Source organism: Bos mutus, chromosome 26 (assembly GCF_027580195.1).
Source record: "Bos mutus isolate GX-2022 chromosome 26, NWIPB_WYAK_1.1, whole genome shotgun sequence".
NCBI classification, from domain to species: Eukaryota; Metazoa; Chordata; class Mammalia; order Artiodactyla; family Bovidae; genus Bos; species Bos mutus.
This window is the reverse complement of record NC_091642.1, coordinates 20,713,475-20,727,273: the sequence shown is the minus strand read 5'-3', so window position 1 is coordinate 20,727,273 and position 13,799 is coordinate 20,713,475. Positions and strand designations below refer to the sequence as shown.

The 13,799-nt window shown below is 44.4% G+C and overlaps 1 protein-coding gene across 3 annotated transcripts in view; it reads left to right on the top strand.

The window, feature by feature from the left end:
• Positions 1 to 13,799, top strand: part of RBM20 (RNA binding motif protein 20) — a 196,748-nt gene that overhangs the window by 112,408 nt on the left and 70,541 nt on the right. Inside the window, exon 1 of one of the 3 annotated variants that reach the window (XM_070363310.1) lies at positions 10,082 to 10,300. The exons of the other annotated variants lie outside the window; for them this stretch is intronic. The gene's annotated coding sequence lies outside the window, so the exon portion shown is untranslated. Of the gene's footprint in view, positions 1 to 10,081; positions 10,301 to 13,799 lie in introns of those variants that run through there. 3 annotated transcript variants of the gene reach the window in all.

Below are 13,799 nucleotides of genomic sequence, written 5' to 3'. Positions count from 1 at the left end.
CTTCTCTTTTTAAGACCTCAGTTCAGTTCAGTTCAGTTCACTCGCTCAGTTGCATCTGACTCTGCGACCACATGAACTGCAGCACTCCAGGCTTCCCTGTCCATCACCAACTTCCAGAGCCTACTCAAACTCATGTCCATTGAGTCAGTAATGCCATCCAACCGTCTCATCCTCTGTCATCCCCTTCTCCTCCTGCCTTCAATCTTTCCCAGCATCAGGATCTTTTTAAATGAGTCAGTTCTTCACATCAGGTGGCCAAAGTATTGGAGTTTCAGCTTCAGCATCAGTCCTTCCTTTTGGATTGACTGGTTTGACCTGCTTGCAGTCCAAGGGACTCTGAAGAGTCTTCTCCAACACCACAGTTCAAAAGCATCAATTCTTTGGCGCTCAGCTTTCTTCACAGTCCAACTCTCATATCCATACATGACCACTGGAAAAACCATAGCTTTGACTAGATGGACCTTTGTTTGCAAAGTAATGTCTCTGCTTTTTAATATGCTATCTATGTTGGTCATAGCTTTTCTTCCAAGAAGCAAGCGTCTTTTAATTTCATGGTTGCAATCACCATCTGCAGTGATTTGGGAGAAGATATAGTCTCTCACTGTTTCCATTGTTTTCCCATCTATTTGCCATGAAGTGATGGGACCGGATGCCCTGATCTTAGTTTTCTGAATGTTGAGTTTTAAGCCAACTTTTTTTTTTTAAGACCTAGCGAAAGACAAAGTGGAGAAAGATGGCAACCAATCTTGCTGCTTATCTTGGACAAAGCTTCATGCAGTCTTGGACAAAGAAACAAGAATTAATGAGTGATTTATGTGTGAGAATAAACTCAGTTTTCTGGAAATCATCTTAGAATGGATATTGGAATTTGATTAATAAAACATGGCTGGAGTGGAAGATGTGTTCTCTTTGCCAGTTTGCTCAGAAGTCACTGCTGGGACTTCCCTGGCGTTCCAGTGGTGAAGACTTTGCCTTCTGATGCAGGGGGTGCAGATTCAGTCCCTGGGTGGGGAGCTAAGATCCCACATGCCTCCTGGCCAAAAAAAAAAAAAATCCCAAATATAAAGCAGAAGCAATATTGTAACAAGTAATGAAGACTTTAAAAATGGTCCACGTCAAAAAATCTTTAAAAAATCATTGTTGTGCGTTGTTCTACAAAAATGAGTTTGGTGCACTTTTTAATTAATACACTAAGAGTGCGGGTAGAGCTCAGTAGACAATTGCCAATGTGTGCCTTTAAGGGGAAACCAGCTTAAAATCAGATTTGTTTCTTCATCAAGAATTAGAGGATACACTAGAAAGATTCTCCAAGCCGCCCCTCTCTTTCTTGGCAAGCGGTCAGGCTGTTAGCTTCTAGCCCCCCAGCTTCCTTGACTATGGGAATTCCTTCCTAGTTTGACTCTGAGCGCAGATTCCTCCTGCTTTTTGTTTTCTTTTTGCCTGTTGTTCTTCTTTCATTGCACATGCTCTTTTTCTATGTCCTGTTCCTCTGTCTTGCTGAGTTTTTTTTGATCCCAAACAAGGATGACTTTGTATTCAGCTTGCTATGAAAGTTCAATAACATGTGACACGTGGTATGTTTTCCAACTTTTATATCTTAATACTCTTCTAGCATTTAGCCATGGGGTCATGTTTTGCTGAATGTAATACTCTTGCCACTCAAATTTTAATTGAAGTAAATAGTAAAACACAATTGTAGTGGGCCTGTACCTCCCCTCCTCCTCCCTGTCCCCACCTTCTCCCCCTCCCTGTCCCCACCTTCTCCCCCTCCCCACCTTCTCCTCTTACTCCTCTTCTCTTTCCTCTTCCTCTTCTCCCAGGGGAGGTGTCAGAAAGCACAAGAGTCTGCAGAGTAGTAAAATACCAACTCCTTTTTAAAAATTTTACCATTTTATTTATTTATTTTTAATATAAATTTATTTGTTTTAATTGGAGGCTAATTACTTTACAATATTGTAGTGGTTTTGCCATACATTGACATGGATCCGCCACAGGTGTACATGTGTTCCTCATCCTGAATCCCCCTCCCACCTCCCTCCTCATCCCATCCCTCTGGGTCATCCCAGTGCACCAGCCCCGAGCACCCTGTCTCATGTATCAAACCTGGACTGGCGATCTGTTTCACATATGATAATATACATGTTTCAGTGCCATTCTCCCAAATCATCCCACCCTCACCTTCTCCCACAGAGTCCAAAAGACTGTTCTATACATCTGTGTCTCTTTTGCTGTCTCACGTATAGGGTCATCGTTACCATCTTTCTAAATTCCATATATATGCGTTAGTATACTGTATTGGTGTTTTTCTTTCTGGCTTACTTCACTCTGTATAAATGGCTTCATTTTCATCCACCTCATTAGAACTGATTCAAATGTATTCTTTTTAATGACTGAGTAATACTCCATTGTCCCTATGTACCACAGCTTTCTTATCCATTTGTCTGCTGATGGATATCTAGGTTGCTTCCATGTCCTGGCTATTATAAACAGTGCTGCGATGAACATTGGGGTACACGTGTCTCTTTCAATTTTGGTTTCCTCAATGTGAATGCTCAGCAAGGGGATTGCTGGGTCATATGGCAGTTCTATTTCCAGTTTTTAAAGGAATCTCCACACTGTTCTCCAAAGTGGCTGTACTAGTTTGCATTCCCACCAACAGTGTAAGAGGGTTCCCTTTTCTCCACACCCTCTCCAGCAATTATTGCTTGTAGACTTTTGGATAGCAGCCATTCTGACTGGCGTGAAATGGTACCTCATTGTGGTTTTGATTTGCATTTCTCTGATAATGAGTGATGTTGAGCATCTTTTCATGTGTTTGTTAGCCATCTGTATGTCTTCTTTAGAGAAATGTCTGTTTAGTTCTTTGGCCCATTTTTTGATTGGGTTGTTTATTTTTCTGGAATTGAGCTGCAGGAGTTGCTTGTATATTTTTGAGATTATTTCTTTGTCACCAACTCCTTAAACTTAGGATAAATCTCATTTTGTCACTTGCTTTTGTATATACACATGGAGGAAAAGTGATCACCTGTTGAAAAGTATCTAATACTGTGTTAGAGGTTACTTTGATCTTTTGCAAAAGCAGAGAAGGAAGACAATGCAAGTGTTGGGCACAGCACTGTTGACTGACTGGTAGCAGTGATGAAGGGTAACCAGTGTTCTAGGAGGAGAATCAGACCAAGGTTGGGTGTTGGCTACTCTGCTATTACGTAGGCACACCCACAACCCTCAGTCTCCCCAGGTGATCTCATGAGCCCATGCTTGGATATTATCTCGGCCTGTGGGGAAATAAGATGCAGCTGTGTTGGGTGGCTAGTGTCCTCTGATCCCAGAATGTTGAGGTAGACCCTACTGCGAGTCATTTATGCAATAGTGTTTACCAAGCTTCTGCTTGTGCCAGGTATGGTCGTTGGGAAGGCAGCAATAAAAGAGACCTGTTCTCATGGAGCTTATATTCCAGGGGAGTGACAGGCAATAAAGCACAAAATAAACAAGATAATTTCAGATATCGACAAAGGTAGGATAAAGGGACGGAGAGTGACTGTACTTCCTTTAGGTTCCTGGGTCTGAGGTGGGCCTCTTTGGGAAGGGGACAGTAGCACAGGAAGCTGAGGTTGCGAAGGGGCTGGTCACATGAGGATCTGAAGCAGTGATGTCCTGTAGAACTTGCTGCATGCTGAAGATGTTGCATATCATGCTGTCCAGTATGTGTGGCCATGACTCTCATGGCTACTGTGGCTGGTACAGCTGAGGAACTGAGTTTTAAATTATATTTAATATTAATAACTTCATGTGTTAATAGCTACTCTCTTGGACAGTGCAAGATCTAGAGAAAGGCCTTGCAAGGAGAGGCCTTGCAAAGGTCCTGAGGACATGGGGCCCCTGAAAACCCAGCATGGGATCTGGTCTGGAAGCTGGGCCCAGTCTTCAAAGAGCAAATCTGGAAAACTTACAATTGCTTCCTGCCTCTGTTTTGTGACCCCCTGGAGAACCTACAGAGGAACAACAGTTAACCAGATGAGAACGAAAAGCTCCTGCCCAACAAAAAACCTGCTTCCTTTTCTAGGAAGGGCTCATTCCCACATCGTCTGACTCACAACTCTTGACTGGTTTCCTCTGCTCACAGGCAGGGCTGGCCTTTGTCTTGCAGGATGTAGCCATTACATAGATCTTGCTTGTTCATTCTGGGAACGAATCCTGTGTTTGTTCTTTCCTTGAAGCTTTTTGTAATGAGAGGCTGGAATCTCTACAATTTTTCTTTTAAGGGGATCTCTAAAGAGCCTCTTTAGAGAGGTGATGAGGTGAAAGAGGAGTGTGAAAAAGCTGACTTAAAACTCAACATTCAAAATACTAAGATCATACATCCAGTCCCATCACTTTATGGCAAACAGCAGGGGAAAAAGTGAAAACAGTGACAGATTTTTGTTTTCTTGGGTTCCAAAATCACTGCAGACAGTGACTGCAGCCATAAAATTAAGACACTTGCTCCTTGGAAGGAAAGCTATGACAAACCTAGACAGCATATTAAAAAACAGAGATATCATTTTGCCAACAAAGGTCTGTATAGTCAAAGCTGTGGTTTTCCCAGTAGTCATGTATGGATGTGAGAGTTTTACCATAAAGAAGGCTGAGCACTGAAGAATGGATGCTTTAGAATTATGGTGTTAGAGAGGACTCTTGAGAGTCCCTTGGACTGCAAGGAGATCAAACCAATCAACCCTAAAGGACATCAACCCTGAATATTGATTAGAAAGACTGATGCTGAAGTCAAAGCTCCAATACTTTGGCCATCTGATTCGAAGAGCCAACTCATTTTAAAAGACCCTGATGCTGGGAAGGATTGAGGGCAGAAGGAGAAGGGGGCAACAGAGGACGAGATGGTTGGATGGCATCACTGACTCAATGCACATGAATTTGAGCAAACTCCAGGAGATAGAGGACAGGGAAGGATGTCGTTCTGCAGTCCATGGGGTTGCAGTTTCGGACATGGCTTAGAGACTGAACAACGACAATTCTGCATTCTTCTTACTTCCCTCCAGTTATCTCAGGGGCCAAGGCTCCAACTTTTCTGGCTTAGCTATTCCCTCCAACCCCCTGTCACAAGCTAGGATGGCATAATCAGTCCTGGTTATAAAGAGAAACTGGTCTTTGGAAATAGTTTTACCCTGAATTGCCACTTCTGTTGAAAAGGTTATGAAGGAAAAGAGGAAAGGAAACGAGTGGGAAAAAAAGACTCCAGGAATGTTTGCAGTGGTTTTCTCACATGCCGTGTGTGTGCTGGGATCTCTTAGGCCGTGGAAACCTCTGTACCTCTTGGCCAAGAATTGGGCTATTCACTCTTGCCTGGAAAATCCCATGGACGGAAGAGCCTGGTGGGCTGCAGTCCATGGGGTCGCTAGGAGTCAGACGCGACTGAGCGACTTCACTTTTCACTTTCATGCCTTGGAGAAAGAAATGGCAACCCACTCCAGTATTCTTGCCTGGAGAATCCCGGGGACAGAGGAGCCTAGTGGGCTGCTGTCTATGGGGTCGCACAGAGTCGGACACGACTGAAGTGACTTAGCAGCAGTAGTAGCAGCAGCAAGCAGCTTCTGGCTTATCCCGGCAGAGTGGAGGAGGGAGTGGATGCCGCAGGGACCAGCTCTGCCTCTCCAGTGCAGGGGGGGATTCGGCTCCAGCAAGATTTTCAGCCAAACACAGAGGTGAAGTAGCCCGTCCAGGGTCAGTGTGCAGCAGGTTAGAGGAGGCCCAGCTGTGGTCTCTAGTCCAGGCCTGGCCTGGATTAGTCATTGTGCTTGCACATCCCATGGGAGGTGCAGTTACTTAGTCCCCCTCTGAAGGGTGCGAGAGACTGAGTCTGTGGGCCCAGGCCTGCTTCTGGGGGTTGAACTATGACTGTCGTTTCCCTTCGGCCTTGCCTAGCCATCTGCAGTTAACAGAGAGTTCCCCCTCCCCACCCCCAGACCTGCATGGGAAAGGGAAAGAGGCTGCTTTTTTTTTGTTTTTAATTGGAGGATAATTGCTTTACAATGTTCTATATGTCTGCGTTTCTATTCCTGCCCTGCAGATAGGTTCATCAGTTCTGTTTTTCTTGATTCCATGTATTTGGGTTCATGTATGATATTCATTTTTCTCTTTCTGACTTACTTCACTCTGGCATGACAGACTCTAGATTCTTCTACTTCTCTGCTGATGACCCAATTTCATTCCTTTTTATGGCTGAGTAATATTCCATTATATATATGTACAACAGTGTGTACACGTACCATACGAGAAGCGGTCCCCTGCCGATGACCTTGATTTCTCTGGTCAGAAGTCTGAGGTCCTAAAATGGGCCTTTGTTGACCCCTGAACAGTGTGCTGGCTCCTCCACCTACCTTGTGCAGGTGCCTTCCTGGCATACAAGTGTGAAAACACACCTGCATCTTGCACTTGGGCCTCCACAAGAGAACATGGATGCCTCCCTCCTCCAGGTGCCTTGCCCTTACATTCTGGCATAATGGTTCTCCAACAGAGAAGTGCCTGCTATGGCAAGGAGCCTTGATGGACAATTTAATATAAGGGAGTTCACTGAAAAGTCCTTATGCGCTAGATGGTACAGTATGCTTGTCCAGCTGAATTCAGTTTGTCCCTGAAAAAATTTTTTCCCCTGAAAAATAAATGTGCTTATTAAAGAAAAATTGGAACATTTACCCAAGGAGAAAGGAGGAAGCAATGACCTAAGAATCCACCATCTAAACTCAGCTGCCCTTGTTACTATTTTGGTGTGGTCTCTGATAGTATTTTTTCTTTTTACCTAAGGGTTGTTTTGCCTTTTACATGTCTATAACCATAACGTATATACAATTCTGTGCACTGTTTTTTTTTTTTAATTAAAAAACTTTTAATTGAATTTTAGTTTATTTACACTGTTGTGTTAGTTTCTGTTATACAGTGAAGTGATTCAGTTATATATACATACTTTTATATATCTTTCCATTATAGTTTATTACAAGATATTGAATATAGTTCCCTATGCTATATAGTAGGCCCTTGTTTATTTTTTGTATAGCAGTGTGTATCTGCTAATTCCAAACTCCTCATTTATCCTTCCCACCCCTTTTTCCTTTGGTTACCCTAAATTTGTTTTCTGTATCTGTGACTCTGTTTCTGTTTTATAAATAAGTTCATTTGTATCATTTTTTTTAGATTCCACATGAAGTGGTATCATGTTTTTTGTCTTTGTTTGACTTACTTCACTCAGTATGATACTCTCTGGGTTTATCCATGTTGCCACAAATGGCAGTATCTCATTCTTTTTAGGGCTGAGTAGTGCTCTTGCCTGGAAGATCCCATGGACGGAGGATCCTGGCAGGCTGCAGTCCAGTGGGTCACTAAGAGTCGGACACCACTGAGCGACTTCACTTTCACTTTTCACTTTCATGCATTGGAGAAGGAAATGGCAACCCACTCCAGTGTTCTTGCCTGGAGAATCCCAGGGACGGGGGAGCCTGGTGGGCTGCCGTCTATGGGGTCGCACAGAGTCGGACACGACTGAAGCCACTTAGCAGCAACAGCAGTATTCCATTCCGCACAAACCGCCCCCCCTCCATCTTTTACATCCATTCATCTGTCAATGGACATTCAGGTTGCTTCCATATCTTGGCTATTGTAAATAGTGCTGCTGTGAAAATTGGGGTGCCTGTGTCTTTTCAAATTAGAGTTTTTGTCTTTTCTGGGTATATGCCCAGGAGCGAGATTGCTGGATCATATGATAATTCTACTTTTAGTTTTTTACAGAACCTGGTTTTTAACATTCAATAGTAAGTAGATTATAGACTTCACTTTGCATGGCTATATGTTATGCCCTTAAGTTCCTGTGTGCTTAGCACTTGGATGTTTTGAGCTCTGAGGACTCTGCAGGGGCTGGCGGCCACACGCTGAGTCAGTGATGAAGCCAGGGGCCATGAAGCAATGCTTCCCACCTCCCTATTCTTAATCTTCCGCTGCCTTCACCATTCACCATGGGCTGTACACGCCTGCCGGGTGTGTCTCATGTTGCACTACTGTGTGTAGCCCCTCCCCCACCTCCACTGAGGGTCACTACACCACCTGGTTTGGGATGTTGCTCCTGGAGCAGAGGCCACATGATCCCCTTCCATCGTGTCACCTCAAGGAACTCATAGTCTCATAATAAACAGCAGCATTTCATCTGGGATAGAATTGCCGCCTGCTTCTTCCAGCCCAGGGCCCCTGAACCCTTCCCATCCACTTGTTGGTGCTGGCTTGGTAGCAGGAGAAAGGCAGAGCTTTAGATCCGGGTTTGGGGAGATGTGTGTGGTGGAGCACTTTGTAGTAAACCCTTATCCTAAGCAAGTCCCGAGTGTAATGAGATGAGACAACAGACAAGAGGAAGGGCAAAATGTGGCGCCACCTCGCACCTTGAGGAGGACTAGTTGATTGTGGGAGGGGCCCAGGCCTGAGCGGAAATGCAGCTGCGGCCAGGCTGGCTGGATCCTGTGCGGCAGGATCTGGGACTGGCTCCTTTAGGTGTCTGTGACTGAGTGGGCGGCAGAGAGCCAGGGTGCCTGGGGCAGCCTGTGGGCTATGACTAAATTAGGAAGAAGGAGCCCTCGGGCTCTCAGGGAGCTCAGTGGGCAAGTGGGTGGTGGACCGGCCTCTGGTGGGCAGCTGTTCAGGCAGGCAAGAGTGGCCTTCACTTCGACTCGCCAGTGGCTGCAGGAACGTCACACCCTGAGTGTGTGAAGAAGAGCCTCCCCGAAGCTGATGACCATCCCCATCCCCACCCCGATCCCCACCTAGGAGTCTCAGGCAAACAACGCCGTGAGCTTTCATCCCTCAGCCTTTAAGCTCTTTTGGGAAGGTTTTACCTTGCAAAACGCCTACCCTCCTGAATAGTTTTGCGCAGGGATTATATAGGATTCTGGGCATCACAGATGAACATCAGATGGTCCAGACAGGACAAAGGGGCGATGGCAGCTCTGTTTAACCTGGCAACGAGGCATCTGCAGACAGCAGCATTTGACTTAGAAAGTCATGAGAATGTTTCCTTGGTTTGATTAAGTATAATAAAGAGAAGAGGAGGAAAACTGGCAGGAGAATGGTGACTCCTGGGGAGACAAGTGAGCAACTTAACTTCCTAAGTAATTAAACAGTAAATCAGGCAAGTCCATCAGGGGACCCATGGTCTCTGGTCAGTGCCTCACAGAGAGGGCTTCTTGCCTTTGTTCTCTTTTCTTCCTTTCTTCCTTCTTTCCACGCTCCCCCCTCCACCCCCGCTTTTGGTGTCATATTTTTTGCAAGACTTTTAGAGGTACTTAGCTGTAGGATATTTTCTCAGCTGCAGCACTATTGCCCTCTTGGACTCGTAGTCCTTGTTTATGGGTCTGTCCTGAGCATTGTAGGATTTTAGCAGCACCACTGGCCTCTGTCCAGTAGATACCAGTAGGGCTCCCAATTCTGAAACAAAATGTCTACAGTGTACCCTGGGGGACATTCACCCCCAGTTACGGGCCCCTGCTTATAGCAGAAGACAGCCGGTTCTTCCTGCTGAAAAATGTTGCAGTTACAACTTGGGATGGTGAAATGATGAGTCACTTCACTCCATCTCCTCTTGCTTCACAAAAGTTTTATAAAGAGAGGCCAGCCAATCAGGAGGTTTGTGGGTTGGGAGTCAGTGTGACCACGCTGTCTGAGGCGGCTGCATTGCTAAGCGTCGTTATGGGGTCCTTTGGGGGTTCTTCAGGACCAGACCCAGAGTCAAAAACAAGCAAATAAACAAAGCACTCTCATCACCGCCACCCACAAAAAATAGGAAAGTAAACCAGAACTGAAGGCTTTGGAATTTTATTAAAAATGGCCTCATGATTAGCACCAGACTCCCTCCTTCAGAAGCGGTCTTAGGCATCCTGTCTGCGTAGAGCTGGCCTGGGCATTGATATGTGAAGAGGCTGAGAACATGTGGTATAAACATCGACTGATATTGTTTGCCATTTACACTCAGCATGTGTAATGCCACAGGAATTGCTCCTGGCGGCATGTGACTCTGCTTCTAGCCGGGTGTGCGGTGCCCGGGGTGCTCCTTCTCTTTCGCTGGCTGCCTTGCTGGCGTCCCCCCTCCTCTGCCCCCTTCCCAGACTCCGGAGAGTCTAAGCGGACGCTTGTCATGATTGGCATGCGGAAAGCTGGTAGAATGTCATCGGAATTTTCTAGGGAGGCACACGCGCAACACCCAAAATGACTCCCGGCTTCGGTGGCCTCAGGTGAGCCTTCCATGCCAGGAGCCCTGGTCTTTTTCAGAAAGGTAAGGTTGCATGACGTCATCCTACCTTTCCCCAGCCCAAGCGGGAAATCAAGGGTTGGGTTTTTTTTTTTAGTTCTCTAGTCCGGGCTGCACTTCTGACCATGTTCTTGGCGCTAAGCATTTGTGCATGAGTATGCGATTTGTGTGGATCCCCACCCCCTTCTGTTTAAAAAAGTTGTAATAAATGATTCATAATGGCAGGGGTAACATGTGACCTAAAACAGCTCCTCATGACCCCAGTGAAATCACCGATCCCAATGTCAAGGAAGTCTAGATGCTCTTTTTACGCTGGTTACTAAACTCTTTTATAAAGAAAAGTTGTGTGGCCACGGGAAAACAGATTGCGTTGTCACCAGATCGGAGGGAATGGAAGGGGACATTTTCGATATCCCGAAACCTTATGAATTATGAGGGTCTCTGAAGGTTGAGGTTTGTTGTGTTCGTTGCTGGAACTTGTCGATGATGGAAAATGAACTTTAAGGCATTTGAAAGGTCCCGTGTCTGTTGAGTGCAGTCAGACTCATGAACCGGAGGGGAGTGCGGTGTTAGGATTCACGAGCAGGGGTGTTTTGCCAGAAAAGCATGCTCGCAAGTCACTTCTGAGCACCTCTGCAGGAGCTGTGATACGCATTTCAGCAACTTCAGATATCTTTAAATTACAAAGCAAAACTATATTACCAGTCCCCAAGCAAGTACATAAACTTATGTCCTGAGGTTCAGGGGACATAGTTGGACATGGATGTGATGATCTGTTAGCAGGCTCAAGCACAACCAAACATGACTCACCTCATTTCTTCATCTGATGCAATTAAAAGTCGCTTGGACGCATTTGAGAGAGGAATACTGGTTCTCTGCTTGCCAGTGTGTCAGAGCAAATCCACACTCTGGTTAAATGGCGTGTATGATGTGTCTTACATTGCGGGAATTTTTTTAACCTTAGAAAAATCCAGATGTTATCTTTGCTATTGGTTTCTGCCTTACATGCATTGAAATCTTTTTTTTTTTTCCCCTCCTTTCTTTTTGTGCCCTTTTTTGTCAAGATGTTAGAAAACTGAAGGGGAGAGGGTTAATATTTTCACACACTCACCCCTCCCCTACACACATACACTAACAGCTGCCACGTATGATTTTGTGGAATTTGATATTTTGAACAAAATGACTTCCTTATTTTCCAGAGTAATATAATAATCAATTTTACCATAGAGGACTGTGTACATGTCAAGCCTTGGCTTCCCCTAATTAGCAATGGATGGGGTGGCAGGGGAAAGGGCTGGAGAACAGTTTTGAGTGAAAAGCCAGCCATTGGGTTTTAACCATTCCTACTTGCCTCAGCCGAGGCAGTTCTCAATCTTGCTTGGATCTGAACCACAGGTTTAATTTGCGGTGATCTGAGAAAATGGCTCCAAGGGCACGCACACGTGTAACCGAGATGGGTCTGTCCCTCTGTTGCTGCTTTTTGTCTTTCATCCTCTCTCCACAGTAACTTTCATAGGACCACAGCTTAGTAAAATAGAGACAAAACTCAGAAGTCACCCACATAGAATATTCTCTGCCTTGGGGGGCACCTGTGTTTTGTCGGCTGTAGTCAGAAAGGTTTTTTAAGGCACCAGAAATTTCTCTCCATTTTCTCAAACAAATAGTTATATGGTGTATTTATAAAGTCCCATCCATAATACTCTCATTTACTCTAAGGAATTTAGAAGAATTAAACAATGCACATTCCCACAACACGAGGAAACATATACCTCATACTCCACAATGAATCACTTAGCATATTCTGCTAAGGTCTCTGTTCCCATGGGCTTAGAGACAATCGTAAATCCAAGTGAGTTGAATAAGTGTTTGTTCACCGCCTCTAATTTGCCCGGCACTGAGCCAGACAGACACTCAGGAATTTGAAAGATTTTAGGATGTGGATGATGTCTTCAAGGTGCTTATCATTTAGAAAGCAAGAATCATACGCCAGCAAACCTCACCCAGCTTCCTACAGCAAAAATTATTTATATACTTTGCGACAAGTCTTGCCACAAAAAATATTTTTTGAATTGTGTGAAAGATGCTTCAGTCTAGCTAAGAAATATTGATCGATTGCCCACTGTGTTTGTGACCCTTTGTGGGCTTATAAAAATTTCAATGTTTATTCATAAGTACAATTTAAGACACATGGACATGTTTTTTGTAGTGACAAAAATGGCTTGTGGGGATCAAGGTAAAGAAGAACAGATTGATAGTATTCCTTTAGAGACTGGTGAATCTCAAACTTTGTTTGTGATTCCTCTGAAATCTCCTGGGGTAGCTATTAAAAAATCCCAATGCCTAGGGTGAAAAGAAATCTCTGGAAATGGGGCCCAAGTATCAGTATTCTAAAAAACACCCCGAGTAATTGCTATACCATTGAAATCTAGCGATACAGATGATTTTATCAAAAACTTTGTTTTTAAGTCTAGGGTGAGTTTGGAAGGTAGGCTTTCTCATAATGATGATGTTGCTTGACTAAAGAACTTTTGACATACTGGAGTCTGATCCTCTGCCCTCTGCATCATTGAACTCAGGGTAAATGGAGGTATGCTTTCTTCCTAGTCAACAAAGTTAACATAACACTGAGCCAGTCAATCCACTAAATTACCTGAGGTTTGTGAACCTTGAACATTTTGATTGCAAGGAGGTCAAATGTTGTTGAACGTGCCGACTGAATCTCTTAAAGGAAGTTAGGTATAAGAATAACCACATTTTTGCAGTGTCTAAAACCCCCACAGAAAAGGAAGCCCCTTCTTGGGGTACTGCACAATTAGTAGATAGAAGTGGCTCCTAAAAAAAATACAACTGCTACTAAATTCTTTATAACTCACCACCATAGATTCTTAGAGTTGGAAGGTCAATTCAAGCTTGTCTTCTTAAGTGGTTCTGAAAGTGCAGCATCAGTTATCACCTGGACTTGTTAGAAACACAAATTCTCAGGTCCCAACTCAGATCTCCTAAGATAGAAACTGGGAGTGAGCCCAGCATTTGTGTTTTGAAACTTTCCTGATTCCCCTTCCCCCAACACCTGAAAATCACTGCTCTGGTTTCACTTTGTCATTTTACAGACATATCTGTTAAGCAGAGGTTAAGTGCCCCGAAATTACCCAGCACTAGAGAAGCAGTAGAGGCTAGAAACTCAGATTTCTCAGGGCCAAAATCTGTCTACACCGTGGCCAGATCATCCTCACTTTTCTGTGTATCATGAGTAACAGCTTTAGGAAAACGCCCACCATCCTAAAATCACAAAGCGTAAAGGAGCTTTAAATGTTGTCTCATTTGGCCCTCCCATTTCACAGATGAGAAAACTGAGGTCTGCAGGGCGAATTGATTGCAATAAGATGTACAATTATTCATGGCAGAGCCTGTCCAAGGAGTGGGTTGACTTACCAACAAAAACTGTCTCTCTTGGCATCCTGCCTAAATACCCCATAACACCTCTTCGGTTTCATAGGGACTCCTAGTATTTAGCTTAAATTAC